General features: G+C 37.0%; 1 protein-coding gene across 12 annotated transcripts in view; it reads left to right on the top strand.

Annotated features, from left to right (window-relative positions):
- Tmem117 (transmembrane protein 117) overlaps positions 1–19,529 on the top strand; it is a 554,639-nt gene that overhangs the window by 181,749 nt on the left and 353,361 nt on the right. The gene's annotated exons all lie outside the window — the stretch shown is intronic.

Genomic DNA, 19,529 nt, shown 5'->3' on the forward strand with positions numbered 1-19,529 from the left:
TAGGAACTGTTGTAAATGCCACAATGTACCCTCACCCAGTGCAACAATTAAAAAAGAAAAAACAAAGTGCTGAAGTTGTCCCAATAGGCAAGAAAGGGAGAATAAGTACACATAGTCAGCAACAAGATGAGATATAGAAATACCCCTTATGTGCAAACAAACAACCATAGATGAAATTCAGCAAAATGAGACAGAAATCTGTAAGTCACTCTTGTAATGTGGTCCCTCTCTCCATGTTAATGATGCTATAGGAGAATGTCACCAATGCAGATGCAAGGAAGTAAATAGTCAATAAGTTTTGAGATCCAATTAGAATCTTTGAGAAAGACCAAGTGAGGGATAACTAAAAAGACCATGGAATTGGCCTTGGCTTCAGAGGTGAGTGACTATACACAAAGCATTAGTAGAAGCTATAGAGTTCGCTTTCTTGTTGGTGAGGCAGAGTCAATATGTTTTGGGTTACAGGTATCCACTTGCCTATTTTAAGGCATTGTTTACTTGGAGAATCCCTTTGGTCTTGGAGGATGCAGACTTTTTAAAAAATTTTTATTTTATTCTTATGTGCATACATTGTTTGAGTCATTTCTGTCCCCTTCCCCCCGCTCACTTCCTTAACCCCCCAACTCCCTCCCTTACCCCACCTTACCCCTCGCTACCAGGCAGAAACTATTCTGCCCTTATCTCTAATTTTGTTGAAGAGAGAGTATAAGTAATAATAGGAAGGGACAAGGGTTTTTGCTGGTTGAGATAAGAATAACTATACAGGGAGTTGACTCACATTAATTTCCTGTGTGTGTGTGTTACCTTCTAGGTTAATTCTTCTTGATCTAACCTTTTCTCTAGTTCCTGGTCCCCTTCTCCTATTGGCCTCAGTTGCTTTAAAGTATCTGCTTTAGTTTCTCTGCGTTGAGGGCAAGAAATGCTATCTAGTTTTTTGGGTGTCTTACCTATCCTCACCCCTTCCTTGTGTGCTCTTGCTTTATCATGTGCTCAAAGTCCAATCCCATTGTTGTGTTTGCCCTTGATCTAATGTCCGCATATGAGGGAGAACATACGATTTTTGGTCTTTTGGGCCAGGCTAACCTCACTCAGAATGATGTTCTCCAATTCCATCCATTTACCTGCGAATGATAACATTTCATTCTTCTTCATGGCTGCATAAAATTCCATTGTGTATAGATACCACATTTTCTTAATCCATTCATCAGTAGTGGGGCATCTTGGCTGTTTCCATAACTTGGCTATTGTGAATAGTGCCACAATAAACATGGGTGTGCAGGTGCCTCTGGAGTAACCTGTGTCACATTCTTTTGGGTATATCCCCAAGAGTGGCATTCCTGGATCATATGGTAGATCAATGTTTAGATTTTAAGTAGCCTCCAAATTTTTTTTCCAGAATGGTTGTACTAGTTTACATTCCCACCAACAGTGTAAGAGGGTTCCTTTTTCCCCGCATCCTCGCCAACACCTGTTGGTGGTGGTGTTGCTAATGATGGCTATTCTAACAGGGGTGAGGTAGAATCTTAGCGTGGTTTTAATTTGCATTTCCTTTATTGCTAGAGATGGTGAGCATTTTTCCATGTGTTTTTTGGCCATTTGAATTTCTTCTTTTGAGAAAGTTCTGTTTAGTTCACTTGCCCATTTCTTTATTGGTTCATTAGTTTTGGGAGAATTTAGTTTTTTAAGTTCCCTATATATTCTGGTTATCAGTCCTTTGTCTGATGTATAGCTGGCAAATATTTTCTCCCACTCTGTGGGTGTTCTCTTCAGTTTAGAGACCATTTCTTTTGATGAACAGAAGCTTTTTAGCTTCATGAGGTCCCATTTATCTATGCTATCTCTTAGTTGCTGTGCTGCTGGGGTTTTGTTGAGAAAGTTCTTACCTATACCTACTAACTACAGAGTATTTCCTACTCTTTCCTGAATCAACTTTAGAGTTTGTGGTCTGATATTAAGATCCTTGATCCATTTTGAGTTAGTATTGGTATAGGGTAATATACATGGATCTAGTTTCAGTTTTTTGCAGACTGCTAACCAGTTTTCCCAGCAGTTTTTGTTGAAGAGGCTGTTTTTTCTCCATCGTATATTTTTAGCTCCTTTGTCAAAGACAAGTTGCTTATAGTTGTGTGGCTTCATATCTGGGTCCTCTATTCTGTTCCACTGGTCTTCATGTCTGTTTTTGTGCCAGTACCATGTTGTTTTTATTGCTATTGCTTTGTAATATAGTTTGGAGGATGCAGACTTTATTTACCTGATTAGGCATTTTTGTAAGTTGATGTGGGTCTTTAGCAGTGCTGGAAACCTGCTGTCCCAGTAATTTTCCTGGTTCTTACCAAGGAGCTTGAGCCCACCCAAAGAGCTTAGAATAACTGAAACAGGGACTCACTATTGGAATTTTTATACTTAAGGCCAGGTATAGTGATTCCTACCTACAGTCCCAACTACTGAGTGGTGGGAGACAGAAAAATCTCAGTTAGAGGACAGCAGGGCAGCAAAAAATTAGCTAGACTCTATCTCAAAATCAACCTTGGCATGTTGGCATACTCTGTGGTCTCAACTACTCAGGGGGCAGAAATTGGGAGGATCAAAGGCTGAGGCCTGCCTGGGGAATTAGAGCAGGACCCTATCTAAAAAAAACAAAACAAAACTACCAGGAAAAGAGTTGGCGGCATATCTCAAGTTGTTGAGCACTTATCTAGCAAGTGTGAGACCCTTGGCAGACTCCAGTACTGCCAAGAAAAACAGCTACTTTTATTCTTGGGGCAGGGGTCTAGCTCAGTGGTAGAGTGTATGTTTAGTATGTGTGCACAAGGCCCTGGGTTCAGTCCTCCCTGCCAAAAAAATGTTATTCTTTCTGGATTTAAATTACGTTTATTTTTAGGTAACAGTTTACTGTGCCTAGATTATGTTGCTTATTTTTTATAAAATGCCTCAAATCCCTTTTGGAATTATGACATAAATTTTAAGAATGTTTTTAAAATCTTGTTGTTTCTTTTTATTTTCCAGAAAAAATATACCCTCAAATATTAAATCAAATTTTTAGGTGAAACCTAGAGTGTGAGGAGATGTAGGTATCTCTATTAGTTTTAGAGACTGGACAAGTGAATGATTGCTGGGGATAGCAGTTGTTGCAGCTGATTGGGGTTGGCAGGAAGGTGCACTGAGAGGAGTCATTCCCAGGAGGTCCTGGAAGTGGGGAGGGACGAGCTGGCCACTGAGGGAAGGGGCTGTGCACAGCAGAAGCAGCAGGAGTGTTCCTAGGGTGTGAGTCAGGACCAAAGATCTTCGTATGACTGGGGTGGACCAAGCAACAGGAAGATAACAGGAGATAAGGTCAGAAATTTAAAAGGGGGCATATTGACTGGCTTTTTGGGCCCACCTTGATGGATATAGGAAGTCATTGGCGTATTTACAAGCAGAGAAATGAACATGACCTGACTTAGGTTCTAAAAAGAATTATTCTGGTCTCTATCTTGGGAAACCATTTGGCTGTCCATAACAGAACATCTGACTGTTAGTAATTTAATTAAATAGGAGATTACTTTTCTTGTTTTTTACCCTTGATGTAGGTGGTTTCTGGAATCTGCTCAATTTTTCCATGAAGCTGTCAAGGACCCGTGCTCTTTTTATATTTCTTCTACACTGTCCTCCATATATTGGCTTTCTATGCTTCTCATGGTTATAGGATGGCTGCTACGGCTCCAGACAGCACATTTGTTTTTTTTCCTCCCTCGTTTATTCATATGTGCACACATTGTTCGGGCCATTTCTCCCCCCTACTCCCCATCCTCTCCCTCTCTCCCTCCCATCCCCCCTTGCTTTCAGGCAGAATCTGTTCTGCCCTTATCTCTAATTATGTTGAAGAGAGAGTATAAACAATAAGAAGAAAGATAAGGCATTTTTGCTAGTAGAGATAAGGACAGCTATACAGGGAGATTCCCAGCATTGCTTCCATGATCTAGTTTGCCCTAGATCTAAAGTCTACATATGAGGGAGAACATACGATTTTTGGTCTTCTGAGCCTGGCTAACCTTGCTCAGAATGATGTTCTCCAGGTTCATCCATTTACTTGCGAATGATAAGATTTCATTCTTCTTTGTGGCTGAGTAGAATTCCATTGTGTATAAATACCACATTTTCTCAATCCACTTGTCAGTGGTGGGGCATCTTGGCTGTTTCCATAACTTGGCTATTGTGAATAGTGCTGCAGTAAACATGGGTGTGCAAGCAGGCAGCACATTCTTGCTCAGAGTAGAAAGAAGGAAGAAAAGGCAGCACTAGCACCTCTACTTGGAAATCTTTATCTTTGTGTGATAGGCTATCTGTGGCTGTAAAGAAAGATAAGAGTTACAATATTTGCAGTCTTAGCTCCTGCAGAAGAGGCAAGAAAAGGATAAGGGAGTTGGGGGTGGGTGCTGGTCAGTCAAGTTTTCATGTCTCACAATGATGACTCATTACATGTGCACCATGTTATCAGTTGAAAAGACTCTTTCCTGTACATTTTCTCATTTGGGTCCAATAATGACCCTCTGGGTTTGAGCCAGGAAGGGATGGTCAGCTCCATTTTAGAGATGAGGAAGCCAAGGTCCAAAGGAAAAGTGACTGCCTCACGGATGTCTCAATGACTGGACAGAGACTAGAACAGATGTTTCAGGCTCCCATTCATGGTACCCTACTTTGGAATCCCATGAACAGCCCAGGCTTTCCCGTGGGCAGAGGCATTACCATTTGCATACAGCCTCAGTGTATGAGAGGCTACTGGAAGATTCCTCGTCTCTCTGAGGTTTAGAGACCATGATTACTTTGTGACGTTTCTCTGTCCGACCAGAGCTGAGATCCCAGAGGTGATACAGAAAGCCCAGGATGGGGAAAAACATTCCTCTGGAGAGAAGAAGCAGATTCATCCTTCTGGCCTGGGGTACAGTGGGAGAGTTTTTGAAAATTCATGAATGGGATATGAATTGTCCCTGTATTTCTTACAGAAACATTTAAAACACACCTGAAGGCCCCTCTCTGTAAAGAAAGTATATTTTCATTAGTTTTATAAATTGCATAATTCTTTAATCGAGATAACAATAGCCTTTTGTCTTTTGGCTAAACCTGTGGTTTTCTATTTAAGATTTGCTTAAAGCTGGGTTTCCAAAGTAGCTCTGAGAAGCAGAACAGCTGTGCTCAGTGCCAGACAGGCTTTTTTTTTTCCCTCCTGTCTGAGTGGATGCAGCTGGGAGAGGCTGTGCAGCTTTTCAGATCCATCTTCTGCCCAGGTGTACACTCGCTCTTCCCTTGCACATGACTGATGCTGTTTTATTCAAGAGACCTTGGGACTACAATAATTAATGACCCAAGGCTCCAACTTGGCTATTAAAGAATGCAGCAAGCAATGCCTTAGGTTCACACACAGAGAATAAAAGTATATAAAAATGATGAGGAATGGTATTTGAACTTATTTCTGATCTGGAAATGCAAACCACATTTACTCCTTATAACAGTGTATGTGAGACATTCCCATTTTGTCACTATTTCTGTTTTATAAAGAAAGTAACACAGAGATTATGACACTTCATATAGTTACAATGAGAAGTCCATCAAAAAGTGGGATTTAAATGAAGATGTCTTCTTTTGTAGTTACTAACAGCTTTCTGTTGCATCCTGAAAATTCTGACAAAACTCTAGGGAAAAATTAGGAATGGTGATGAGATTCTAGGGCGTCTCATGGGCTGAATTCACAAGTAGGTAATACCAGACATGTCCTATAAATGGAATTTGTTATGGCCTGGTTGAAGTCAGTGGCGGTTCTCAAATTTTTGTGTGCTTAAAAATCATGTAAGCAGTGTCTTTAAATGCAGTCTCCTGGGCTCCAGCTGAGATGATTTGGCTAAGGAAGGGTAGGGAAGAGTCCGGAAATCTGTATTTTAGTAAGCACTCAGGCTTTAGTGCAAGTTTTCTGCTAATGACATTTTGAGAACTATTGCTCAGAATTGAAATACAATATTGAGAATCACACCAAGCATTCAGGAAGCTTCTGGCTTCATATCCAGGTGTCAGCAGGAGGAAGACAGACACCCTCTTTCTGAATGGAGGCAAGCAAGTCATTTCCAGTGGAAACTTTCCCTGTTTATTTCAATTTGGTATTGAGAACTTAGAGATGGTATTGAGGAAGCGGAGTAGTACCTTTTGTAGACAATAATATAGGAATAAAGAAATTCAAAAAGGGAAAGGCACAGCATACTTTATTTCCTTCTTTTCCTTGCTTTGGATCTGTAATATTTTATTTCCTGCATCTAGTCAAACACACTAAAAGTGATTCTCAGAGAATGCTAAAAATATTGATATTGTCACTACAGACTTCACACTCCCATTGCTCTCTTTCTTCCTGAATCTTCAGTAGAGATGTCTTTTGTCTCTTTCTGATGGGTGTTAGGGTTGGGGTTCTGAGCTCCTTTTGTGAAAGACTTTGCCTCTCTGGTCATGTCTTCCAAATCCACATTAAGGTTAAACATTTGGATCTCCTGAAGGTCATTTGACCTTCATGAGAGACTCAGGTTGTGCAGGGCTTTTCTATTGTGGTGGGGATCAAATCCAGAGCCTCTCACATGCTAGGCAAGTGATCTTCTTCTGAAGTGCACACTTAGCCCCAAGGGAGTAAACAGGGAGCTCAATCCAGCAATGACAGGAACAAAACAAGAGGAAACATACCATGCAAGGTTGTAGCCTTAGTATGATTTTTTACTTCTTCCTACCAATGTTTATTGAATAGTTACTTTGAAAGATGTATGCCAGGTACCAAGCAGGCAAATAATTTATGATTGAAGAATTGATTTAGAAAACTACATTTCCCCTGTAATCCTACCTACTCAGGAGGTGCAGATTGGGAAGATTGCCATTTAAGGCCAGCTTGGGTAAAAATTTAGCAAGAACACATCTCAACAAACAAGTCATTGTAGTGGTGAACGTCTATAATCTCAGCTATGTGGAAGGTGTAGGTAGGAGTATCACAGTCTGAGGGTGGCCCTAGGCAAAAAGCATGAGACCATGTCTGAAAAATAGCTAAAGCAAAAAAGCACTGGGGTCATGGTTCAAGTCATAGAGCTTTTGCCTAGCAAGTACAAGGCCCTGAATTCAAACCATAGTACCACCAAAATATATACATATATACATATATATATATATATACATAAAAATAAAAAAAGAAAAGAAAACTGTATTTGGTTTTCATTGAGAGTTTTACATTTGTTTACTTTTTATATAAGGTAAGATTTAAGAAATATATCATTTTGAACATTCCCATGCTGGATACCTGAATATTGAGGCCATGTAAAAAAAACAAAATAAAGTAGAGTGCTAAGAACATGGACTTAAGTGTCAAACCAACCCTGGGTTGCATCTTGGTTCTGCTTTCTTTTAGTTGGATTAACTGAGTAAAGCTATTTCACCCTCTCTGAGCCTCTTTTTCATGTAAAGAATATTTTAAGAAATGTTTCTGAAGACTAAATAATGTAATGCATTTGATACACATTTAGTGTTTAATACATTTCAATTAGAATTATTATTGCAGTTTTTCACCTGCCCTTGAGTTGTTGGAGACACAAATATGTACGTCTTCATTTACAAGTGTGATAAGTAGAAACTGTGACATACAGCCAGAGTAACAAAGGAGTTGTGGGAGTCTGGAGCAAAGAGTTGGAAGGAGAGCCAGTCCCGACAATGTGGTTTAGGCCAGTCATGGATCCCTGCACTTACCATATGTGCAATGTTGATCCTCAGTGCCCCTCTATTCTATTTTGAGCTATACAGAGAGATGTCCAAAGCATAAATGGCAGAAGAGAAAGAGTAGACAATTATTTCTGTAATAAAAAGCTGACGTCTGTGTGATTATTTTAATCTAAGGATGTGGTTCTTAAGGTTTGCAGGACTTGAGCCATTTGGAAAGGAAAAAAAATGATGCAAGACAAGAAAACTAGTGATAGGGACTTTTGGTTGTTAATGTTTTTTGATCTCACATGCCTAACAGGGGTTGCAAGAAGTAGGTGCTGATTGAACATTTGTGAATGAATCAATGTTTTTTTTTTGTTTTTTGATTTGGCAAAACACTAATAAAAAGAATTTTGAAAAAAAATCCAATTTATCTGGGATTGAGGGACTGGTAACTTTTGAAATTATACCATTTTGTTCTAGACAAGGTAACTATAAATTTTATCATCCAAAATGGGACACTTTTGAGACTCAAAGAAGACTCTTTATTAATAAAAGGAGCAAGTATCTACCTTGATTGTCCTGGGTAAATTTGACATAGCTATTTCGATTACATTTTTAACTAATTAGCTAATCTATTGTTGGTCATTTATTAGTTAATACCAGGAATAAATTTATAACTCTTATAACAAACAAGTTAACCAAAGTTCAGCCATGCAAATGCTATTAGAAAAGTTGACAGATTGAAATAAAACAAACAAATGAAAATTAATGTTTATTGACTGCTTGTTTACTAAGCATTTTATCTCTCAATCATAGATTAACAGCTCAGAGAGAGATAAAAATTCCTTAAGGTTTCATTGCTAGTAAGTAATGCAGATAAACGAAGCTTTAATTCCAAGTCTGTCTGACTTAAGAATTTAGTAAGACAGTCACTGACAATTCTGGGTTAAAACAGAAAGATGCTTAATGTAAAATGTGTTTATGTAAAAATTGCAAATATTGGAAAAATCCATAGTGTCTCAGAAACAGCAAGAGCATTTCAGAGGAAGAGGTATATTGGATCTTTGTGTGAGGGTTGGGATTCCTTTTCCTAGTATCCTTAAGAACACAGGGGTGTAACTGGCTTTGAAGTACTTTAGGCAAAATTAGAGAGGGATATGAATGTCATCCATGCACACGAATGCATTTATTTTCCTAGTTCTTCACTTTTTCACTCCAGGAGCTGTTCAGTTTTCTCAGAAGTTGAGGGTTTCTAACTTAGGTAAAAGCCTTGTGTGTTTTCCATAGTGATAAATTTGTATTCCTTAGACTGGTTCAGTGGTAACTATGCCTACATGTGAGACTAGACCAGGATTATTTCGAGATTCCCAACTTGAACCTGAGCTATGTTGCCATCTTAACATTTGACTGGGCAGATCTGAAGGATGGTGTGCTGAATAGAGCATCTGGTAGCCTTGAATTTAGGAGCTGGAATCTTCCCTCTGTGTTCAAATCCTGAGTCTGGCATGCATAACTCTGTGGCCTTGGGCAAGTTAACTTCACTTCTCTGTGTAGGTTGGTGTTGTGGTCATGTGATCTACACAGGTGCACAGTCCTCATATTCAAAAGAGACCCAAGCTTGTTTTAATGCTCTGCTGTGCTGTCTTGAAATGTCGAAATGTGTTACAGTTTTTGAACAAGCAACCCTATGTTTTCATTTTGCCCTGAATTTCTCAAATTATATAGTAGTTCCTATTTCTAAGCCTTAGTTTTTTTCCATTTGTAAAACATGGACGGTATTTTTTTTTTTTCTTAAGGTACATACAATTCTCCAAGGAAAGTATCTGCCAGTAGAATGTCAAGTCAGGTATCGAGCTTAATCTAAATTATTTAATTTATTTAAAAGGAAGGTTGAATTTGGCTGTCACATAGTGTTTACCTCTTGCATTGTTTTTGGGCTGAGTTTGTTATGGACTTGTGACCTGGGGTGGGAAGAAGAAAACTAAAGTACACTTCTAAATCAGTACATTTAGGAGACCTCAGCGATGTAAGGGAACCTTGTGGAACTGTGGCCAGATAGTTTGGTACGAAGAGTGGGGAGAGGATTTCTCTTGTTTTATTCCAGCAGTGCTGGACTTTGGTGCCATAATGTTGGTGGGGCCAGAGCTTGGTGGTTTGGCATTGGCTGGGTGGTAAAGTTCTCTCACTTTGTCTTTTCCTTCCTTCCTTCCTTCCTTCCTTCCTTCTTCCCTCCCTCTCTCTTTCTTTCTCTCTCTGTCTCTGGTTCTGGGATTGAATTGCTCCACACCCCTAGAGTCCCCCTTTTAAGTTTCAAAGGTTTTCAGGGAGCCAAGAAGCATACACAGCCACTGCCAGTACCACTACCAGCATGAACTGACTGACCTCATTGTGGGAGGAAAAGAAGAAAAATGGCAGATGCCAAGTGGTTCCTTCCTCAGGCTGTGGGTTAAAAACACATGTGGGAACTTTCCTACATTCTCTGAGAAGTAATTGGAATGGATTTTGTAAGGCATTGGAGGTACTTTAAAAGCTAGTAAGAAAATGACATCAGAGAAATGTGGGTTGTTATTAACATTAAAACTCATCTGGCATTCTGAGTTTTTGTGGTCTGTGACATCAAAGTTACCTTGATACTTGAGCCTCTATTTCTTTCTCTTTTTTTTAAATTACTGATGGGAAGAACTGTATCTCAATTACCTATAAGAAACATAACATTCAAGAAAATCATAACTTGAACACCAAGGGTCAGAAAAACAGAATCCTTAATTAAGATGTTACAATTCATCTCTTCTTTACAAAAAATAACAATAGTTTATTACTGTGATGTTAGAAGGTTTTCATTTCTGGTTCACACCTCTCACCTCATGAAGTTGAAAGCTATTTAGTATGGAAGTGAGATATTCTGTTCATGATTCCACATTTATTCTGCAGATTTAAATAAGGGTAGCAAATCAGCATATTTCCCCAATTAACCAGTGCTGTTACATATTTGAATAATCAGTGTCCACAACACTATGTTAATTTTTGGTTACCCATGGGTAAAAATTGTTGTCCCTTTAGTAGCTAAACTTTGGTGTAATAAATATAGCCCTCTGAGAGTAGCAATAGATAAATACTAATGGTGGGTTCATTGTAGCAGGCTGTAAAAATGAAGAGCCCAATGGGAGAGATGAAAAACAAACAAAAAACTAAAACACTGACATTTTCTGGGAACAGTGGAGTTAAAGGTAGGCCCTAAACTATTGATTTGACATATTGTGCAATTAAGATAAAGCCGAGCTAAAAGCAGTCTTCTCAGTCTGTCAAGCCTGCCACGGAGAAGAAATATGCCATTTAACAAGTACCTTGCCCAGGTGTTTTTGTTCCTACCAGCTGGCAACTGCAGAATAGGGTACCATCTTATCCTCACCAGGAGATATTACGACAAGTTCCCAGGGAACTAACAAATAGAAGCTATCTGGGCACACTCAGCAGGAATGAAGCTTTAATATTCTTAACCTGCTGAAGGCAGTGAAGAGTGTTCATTAGAAGCGATGCTCAAATGAACCACATTTATATGGACTTCCTACCTGTGCTGCTACTTGGAGACCAGCATTTGCATAGGTACAGGTTGCTGCAAACAACTCTGCTCTGAAGAACTCTGCTCTGAAGTTTTGCAGAATAGTAGAGAGATTTATTTTCATAGGATGTTTGAGCCATCTTAGTTAATACCTTTTTAGCAAAGGCCAAAAAGAATGATTCTTTTTTCTTCTTCCTGTCCTCTTCCTTCTCTTCTTTTATTACTTTTGAATGATCTGAGGTAAATTTATTCTTTTGAAGCATAAATAGTGGCTTGAATGAAAACATCTTCCAGCTTTTCAAGGGACCAAACAATGTAACACTTTAGTTCTGAGTTTGGTGAATTCACGTCACCTTTAGGTTGATCTAAAGGGAATGACTCCAAGAAGATTTTGCTCTCATTTTGAAATATCATTTGTGAAATTGCTAAATCATGTTCTAAGCTTCTTTTTTTTTTAAATGAAGGGGTTACCTTCTAAGAAGAACTTAAAGCAGTAAAGTAATTTCACTTGAAATTGACCTTGAAGAGATGCAAACTTCTTGATTTTGCCAGTGTCCTTCAAAACTAAACAAATGATTATAACAGCCTTATATAATTATTCTTTGTGTTGACAGTGCTTGGAAGTGCAGAGCTGGGGTCTGCACTTGGTTTTTTGTTGTTGTTGTTGTTGTTTTTATTAACAGCTGTAGAAATTCTCCAGTACCAAAATAAGTTGTTGTACTTACGTTACACAAAGAGGAGAATTAAACTGCAATATTTCCTTGACATTCTCTACAAGTAAGTAACTCAAAAGAAAGGTAGATCCAAGAGACAGAATTCAGAAAGGAAAATTACAGAAATTAAATAATCAGGACTTCTGTATTGAGGACAACCCCCCCAAAGAAGAGTGCTCAGAGGATGCACTCTGAGCAACGAGGTTGAACAAACCTAGTGATAGCCCTTTGGGTTTCAATGCTGTGGTCTTTCCTTAGCCCTGGTTCTGTTTTTCACAATTTTAGTTAATTGTTGTCAGTCTGTCTGAAAATATTACATTGAAAATTTCCATAATAAGCAATTCCTAAGTTTTAAGGTGTGCACTGGTCTGAGTACCAAGATGAAATCTGTTCTATCCTACCCAGGACAGGAATCATCCACTTTTCTAGTGTATTCATGCTAAATGTACTACCTACCTCTTAGTCATTTAGTAATCATCTCAGTTACCAGATCAACTGTCATAGTATTGTAATGTTTGTGTTCAAGCAATCCTTATTTTACTTAATAATGGCAAGAGTAGTGACTCAAAGGAAGAACCAGGGCATAAAACATGGAAGGACAAGATTTGGTCTGGTGCGATGTGGCAATGCTGTAGGGTATATAAGCAAAAACAGTGTACTTGTAGGGCTCAGTGCTAGCCTCAGCTTCAGGTATCTACTGAAATTACCTTCATGGATAGGAGGGATTACTATGTACTTTGCTTTTGCATGCTTAAAAGTGTATCAAGATATCTTGAGTAAAATAGGCTTGATGATATAATTATAAGATTTTATGAGACAGAGAGGAGAAAAACTACAAAATTCTTCATCCTCAGAAAGATACTATTGAAAAATAAATTCAAGTACTCGTATTGAGATCTGGTTCAGTCCAAGTACTACCTTTAAATCAGTAAAACTATAGGAGAAACACAAAATTCTTTTTTCACGTGATGCATAAAAGCAATGCCTTTTAGAAGCAGACATTTCTGAAAGATAATAATTTTGTATTTGAAGTCAGATTTGGCAAATTATGGTGTGTTCCATGAATTAACAATGATTTTTTTTGTAGTTAACCATTTAAGATTGCAAAAAAAAAATCAAAAGAATAGTATCTTATGACCTATGACAATTACCTGAAGTTTCAAGTTCAGTGCCCATAAATAAAGTTTTATTCAAGCACAGCTATGCCCATTTGTTTCTATCTTGTCATATATCTACAGTCTGTTACATATGACTGTTTTCGTGAGCAATAGCAAGAGACAAAGCCTAAAATATTTATTATCTGGCCACTTACAGAAAAAAAATTGCTGACTCCTTTTCTAAATTCTTCTTTTCTTTTCTTATTTTTGTTGGTTTTTATTTCACCACACACACACACACACACACACACACACACTCATCACTGGCTGGCATTGAACTTGTGATTCTCCTGCCTCAGCCTCCCAAGTGTTGGAATGACAGACATACATCACAAGGGCCAGCTTAAATTTTTCAATTTCTGATCTTGATATACAATTGAATAGTTAAAAAGTGGTCTCTATAGTTAAGCTGGACTTTATGTTATTATTTCTGGGCTGCCATTATGAACAGGTACTCCTAAGAGGTTTGATTGGACCATTTGCCATTGCTATTTGCATGGCATTGGCAGGTCTATTCCTCACCTAATTATTTTAAGCAGTGGATAAATAAACGTACACACAAAGATGAGAAATACTGATTGTAGAAGAATAATCCATTTTAGCCCCATACTTTTTCTTATAATTTAGTTTAATCTGTAGTTTTTAAGATTTGAATATTTGTGATATCCATGAAGTAATCAATTGCCATACATTTGCCAACAGTACATTTGTGAAATGACAAACTATATTTGTGCTAGATTTAACTCAGCTAAAATTAGTCCTAATTAGACTTGTGGTGTTGTAGCTTTTCATGTTCTCAACTCATTTTTTATGATTGCTCTGTGTCATGCAGTATTAAAAATATATGTAAATCTCTAAGATTATTCTCAAGGAACAAGAGAGACTTCTGTTATCCATTTATACATAAAGAAATTGATTTGTAGAGAATCAATATTTAGTTTGCCTTGGGATATAAATCTGAGATTTCTGCTGTACAATGGTTTTCTTTCTGTAGACTCTTAAGTTTGAGGCTTCCATAACTACTGATTACAATTATTTTTAAAGTTAATGACTCCCTTGGGGCTTCTTTTGAGACTGGTGTAAGTTCAACATGAAAACTTCTGACTAAGTGAGTAATAAATCTCTTATCTTAGCAAGCAGTTTTTCTTTCTTTCTTTCTTTCTTTTACTGGAAGTCTAGTACATTAGAAATATCATGTCCCACTACTCCATTGATGAAATCACATCAGCATAATTTAATGTCACACATACAGTGTCAGATTTCAGAGCCTGAGCCTGAATCACTGTGAGAAGAAGTGGTATAAACCTTAATGTGAGTAACGTTTAAAACCATTTTCCACAAACAAGTATATCAGAAAAAACTTTCCTATCCTAGATAAAGACTACTAAAGCATTGGTTAATTTTTAATGAAATTTTAAGTCGTATTATTGAGATATAAGATAATTTCAAAATGACCATATTGTTCATCTGTAAAATAAATAGAATAATTTTATTAGAATGACATTGATACCATATTAATATTTATACTGTTTGATATAAAACAAAATTGTATCCATGTTACTTATAAGCATAGAGTCTATGGTAGTATAGAAAACTTGAGTAATAGTTAGAAAAGGACTTAATGAAAACATTTTAAGGGTTTCTAGCCTAGTCCAAATTCAACATTTTTTATTAGGGGTATGTGAAACTTAATTGACAGTACTGACCACTTTAAGTGACCTCTATAGCTATACTTTTCTATAGATTTTTTGTTCTAAGTCATTCTTATCTTTAGAGATGTAGATAGTATTAATTACTTTTTTATGAACAAGATAGCAAATATCACGTTATCTTCCCTCTTTTTTTATTTTTGTTTGGTAGTGCTTGGGTTTAAAATCAGGGCCTTGTGCATTCTAGGAGAGTGTTCTACCATGTGAGCCACACCACCAGCCCTCTTCTTATGGTTTTTCAAAACACATAAGTAGCCAGGTGCTGGTGATTCATGCCTCTAATCCTAGCTACTTGGGAGACTGAGATCAGGAGGATTGTGGTTTGAGGCCAGTCGGTGGGAGGAAGTTTGCAACAGTCTTATCACCAAAATAACCAGAGCAAAATGGACTAGAGATGTGGCTCAAGCAGTAGGGCATCTACTGCTTCATGATTTGCAATCATGTCATGAAGCCCTGAGTTCAAATCCCAGTCCCACCAAAATAAACAAAAAAACCCATCTAAGTGATAATTAAAATGAAGTTGAAGAAAATATGATACTCAACAACACTTTCTAGGAAGTAAAGGAGAAAAATTATAAATGATCACAATGATAAAATAATAGTTATGCAATATGATTTTACACATAAATTATTAAAGACATTGACATATGCCATTTGGGTTGGTGATGCATTGCTTATAATCCCAACAATTGGGAGATTGATCAGGAGGATCAAGAGTTTGGGACCAGCCAAGGTTACATAGCCATACCTTAACTCTAAAAACAAGCAAATAAACAAATGAAAGAAACATACCACTTTATAAATGCAGTCGTGCATCAGAAACATTTTGATCAGTGATGGACTGTGGTCCCATATAGTGTGTAGTAGGGTATACCATCTAAGTTTGTGTAAACACATTCTGTGATGTTTGTACAATCATGAAATTGCCTAAAATTTCATTTCTCAGAATGTATCTCTGTTGTTAAGTAACACATTACTGTATAAATAATTCATGCAACATGCAGTCATATTGTATAGCACAACAATATAATGAGCACTGCCACCTGAAGCAAGAATCAGAACACTACTAGGTCAGCCTGCTTCTCTTCAGAGATAGCAATTATTTTGAATTTTGTTTTTATTTTTTCCATGGCTTTATTTTAAAATGGTTTTACGTCATATATACTTATGTGTCTATCGTCAGGATTATGTTGCTTAATTTGCTTTATCTTTGAGCTTCTTTTTTGCAACTTGTTTTTTCATCTCTGATGTTGTATGACTATACTTCATTCATTTTCCAGGTATTAAAATACTCCATTGTGTGAATATACCTTAAGTTATTTATTTGTTATTCTGTTGTTGGATATTTGAGCTATTTTTACTTTTTCCTCCTATCTTATATCATGCTACTATGAATGTCAGTGTAAATATCTTCCCATTGTATACATGTGCAAACTTTTTTATGGAATATAATGAGTAGTAGCATTGCAAGGTCGTCTTTTATCCAAATGTTAACCTTTACAATTTAATGTTTCTAAAAATGTACCCACTGATTTGTGCCATCCTTGGAAGTATTCTATTTGATCTACATCCTCATTAACATTTGGGATTGCAGATTTGTTAGTTTGTGCCAGTCTTTTGGGTGAAAAATGATCTCATAATGGCAATTTTCATTTTCTTGATTGTCAGTGAAAGCAAGCATCTTCTGCCGCTTTTGTTCCTATCTGTATTTTTCTCCTATGAAATGCCTTTTGTCTTATGTGTTTTGCTGAGTTTCCCCTCTGTGTTGGGTACTTTGTCTTTTTCCTATTGATTTGCATTAAATCCACTCTTCTGAAAAATTACCCTTAAGCCAACAACAAAATCCAGGAAAATATTTTGAACCCAACTAAGTTTCAAAATGTGTAAGTTCTCTAAAGTTGTTTTATTTGTTTAAAATGGTATCCAACAAGAAAATGTCCAGTTTTGGTTATAAACTGTGCTCAAGATTAGATGACAGAGTAAACCATACATCTAGGATGTTAGAAATGTATTTTTTTTAACCCAGAACTAAGATTGTGCCTTTCTCCTAAGGTCTTGAGATTCTAATAAATTAGTAGGACAAGATGAGCACTAAATTTGCCTCTAATATTTTCATTTTTATGTTATTTGTCATTTACATTTCACTTGTACTTTGAAAAGTCTTTAAATGACAATGGGATTTAAAAGTTCACTATGATAAATACTTAAACTATAATTATTATAATTGTTTAAGATACAACTTTAAACTCTGACTTTGTCCTAAATTGATATTTTAACTACAAGAAGCAAGAATTGTTTAAAGCCTGAGTTTTCCCTGTTAGTTATCATTCATTCTTTCCTTCATCTGTATCAGAAAAGGTCACTATCTGGGTATAATTACTCATTGTCTCTTTTCAACCTGGAGAGATGCTTGAATTCCCAAGACCTGTCCTTTCAGTGCTTCTCCCTGGCTCTCAGTCCCCCATGCCTGATTTACTCCATGACTTCACATGTTTATAGTGGTATAACAATGACCATGCTGGATTTCTTACCTAATGAATTCTGCTGCTGTGGAGCATTTCAGCCTGCTGGTACCATCGGACGTTTAAGCCAGTGCTTCCCAGGTGGGGCAAAAGTTGCTTTAAATCCAGTTTCTGAAGAGTGAGGAATTTGATAGGAGGAGTCCAATGACTCTTTCTTCTCTATATATCTAAAATAAGCAGAACTCCTGAAAGCAACAACAGCCAGTGCATCTATGTGATATATATATTATATATATATATTATATATATATATATATATAATATATATATATAATATCCACTAAATGATGTTGATTTTATAGTGTAAAGAATCTTTACAAATTTGGTATAATCCATGTTTTGCTATTAATTCATAATACCATCTTTTAAAACCTTTATTTCAAACGTGTGGACATCTTTTATAGCTTTTTGGGCAACTTTTTTACTCACTTTATTTCCATAATCAGCTGAAGCTAATTTGACAGGGTGGTTTGTCTCATTTATCTACCATATTGTCTTGAAAGTACTTTATATAACCAATTACTGTACATTAAATATTGTTTTGATTAAAGTAGCAAATGATCACCAGGGCATCTTTATAGCATAACCACAGATTTAAGAAATGTAAAAAAGAAAAAGCTGGGCAGGAGGAACATATGTATTCACAGAAGGTTTCAATAAGAATCATAACTGTGAGGCCATTATCACTTCAAAGTGGCCAGTGTTTCTGGGGAGTCTGGTACAACTTCTTTGGCTGGTCTGTTTTCACCAAATTATCACTGGGGAGCTTGATCTGAGCCCACACTCAAGCACATGGCTTTCAGCTCCCTCCTGCAGGGGTTGACAAGTCCCATTTAGCAGCACAGGAAAGAGTTGGAGGGAGATATGTTTAGGGGAAAGCAAAACGGTTTTTTCTCACCTGTGAAAGGTGGTTCCTCAGAGTAAATTTTAGCCTCTATATGCTACATCATTAAATCTTCTTTGAAATTCTATATCTTCTTTTTTTTCTTGGAAGAGAAAAATGATCTTCTTTATCCTCATGTCTAATGATTCCTGAACATAGTTTAAATATGTAAAAAATGTATTAAAAAATCATCCATTTAGTCCCCTTCTTTCAGGTATCTCTTCCAGAGAGGAAAACAGAAATAAGTAGAGTTTTTCTTAAAATTGTAAACTCCTTCTAGAGTCACAGTTTCTGGGGGGGTGGGGGGGAGGAAGGAGAGAGGGAGAGAGAAAGAGAGAGGAGCTAGAGGGAGGGAGGGAGGGAAGGAGGGAGAATTTTAAATGGAATGTTTTTCTTTCTTCTTTACCAAACTTTCCTGCTGTAAGTTGTCTAAAGACACTTTATTCCCAGCAATCAGTTTTAACAAAGTGGAATGATCCGGAAAGCTAGTAATGGAAATGATGCTTTTCTTTGCTATAGCTTCTATTTCAGTAGCGTATTGAATATTGAAAATGCTTTGGCTCGGGGGTTCCTGGATATTGCTTCCAACTTTTTGTTCCTGCCTACATTACTTTATTCCTGTTTTCCATTTGAGACTGAGGTTGGTTCTGCATGCTGGCCTTAAACTCCATTTTTATTCAAGACTGCTTGACTTTCTTTGCTGCTGGCCCAAATCCCAAGCAAGAATCTGTCTGGAGAGATCAGAGATTCAAATGGTTGAGAGCCATTTACAGACAGTTGTGCTGTATATTTGAGGTGTTTGATTCACTATCAAGCAAAATCCTGCGGCTCAATTTTTAAAACTAATTTTCACTTTTAGAAATAATGCATGAAGATAGCATATGAGGTCAAACAATACTGACAGTTTATGCTATAGAAATAAGAGTTAATTCCTTGAGTCTTATTTCCCAAGGACAACAGTTTTATTTCATGTTAATTAAATTAACATTGGTTATTTATTAACATAAATAAATTGAGACTCATCATTTACAAATGTTCATAACAGAACCAAGCAGAGAGCTATGATACCTGTTCATTTATCCAGTATTTCCCCTTGTCTGGAGGTGGGGCACACTCCAAGACTTCAGGCAATGCTTGAAAGCTCAGAGAATATCAAACTCCATATATAGTTTATTCTCTATGCATACAGACTTATGACAAAGATTAATTTATAAATTAGGAAGAGTAAGAGATTAAGAGCAAGGCTAACAATAGGACAATTATAACAACATAGTGTTATAAAAGTTGTGTG

Source organism: Castor canadensis, chromosome 8, assembly GCF_047511655.1.
Source record: "Castor canadensis chromosome 8, mCasCan1.hap1v2, whole genome shotgun sequence".
Taxonomy (NCBI): Eukaryota; Metazoa; Chordata; class Mammalia; order Rodentia; family Castoridae; genus Castor; species Castor canadensis.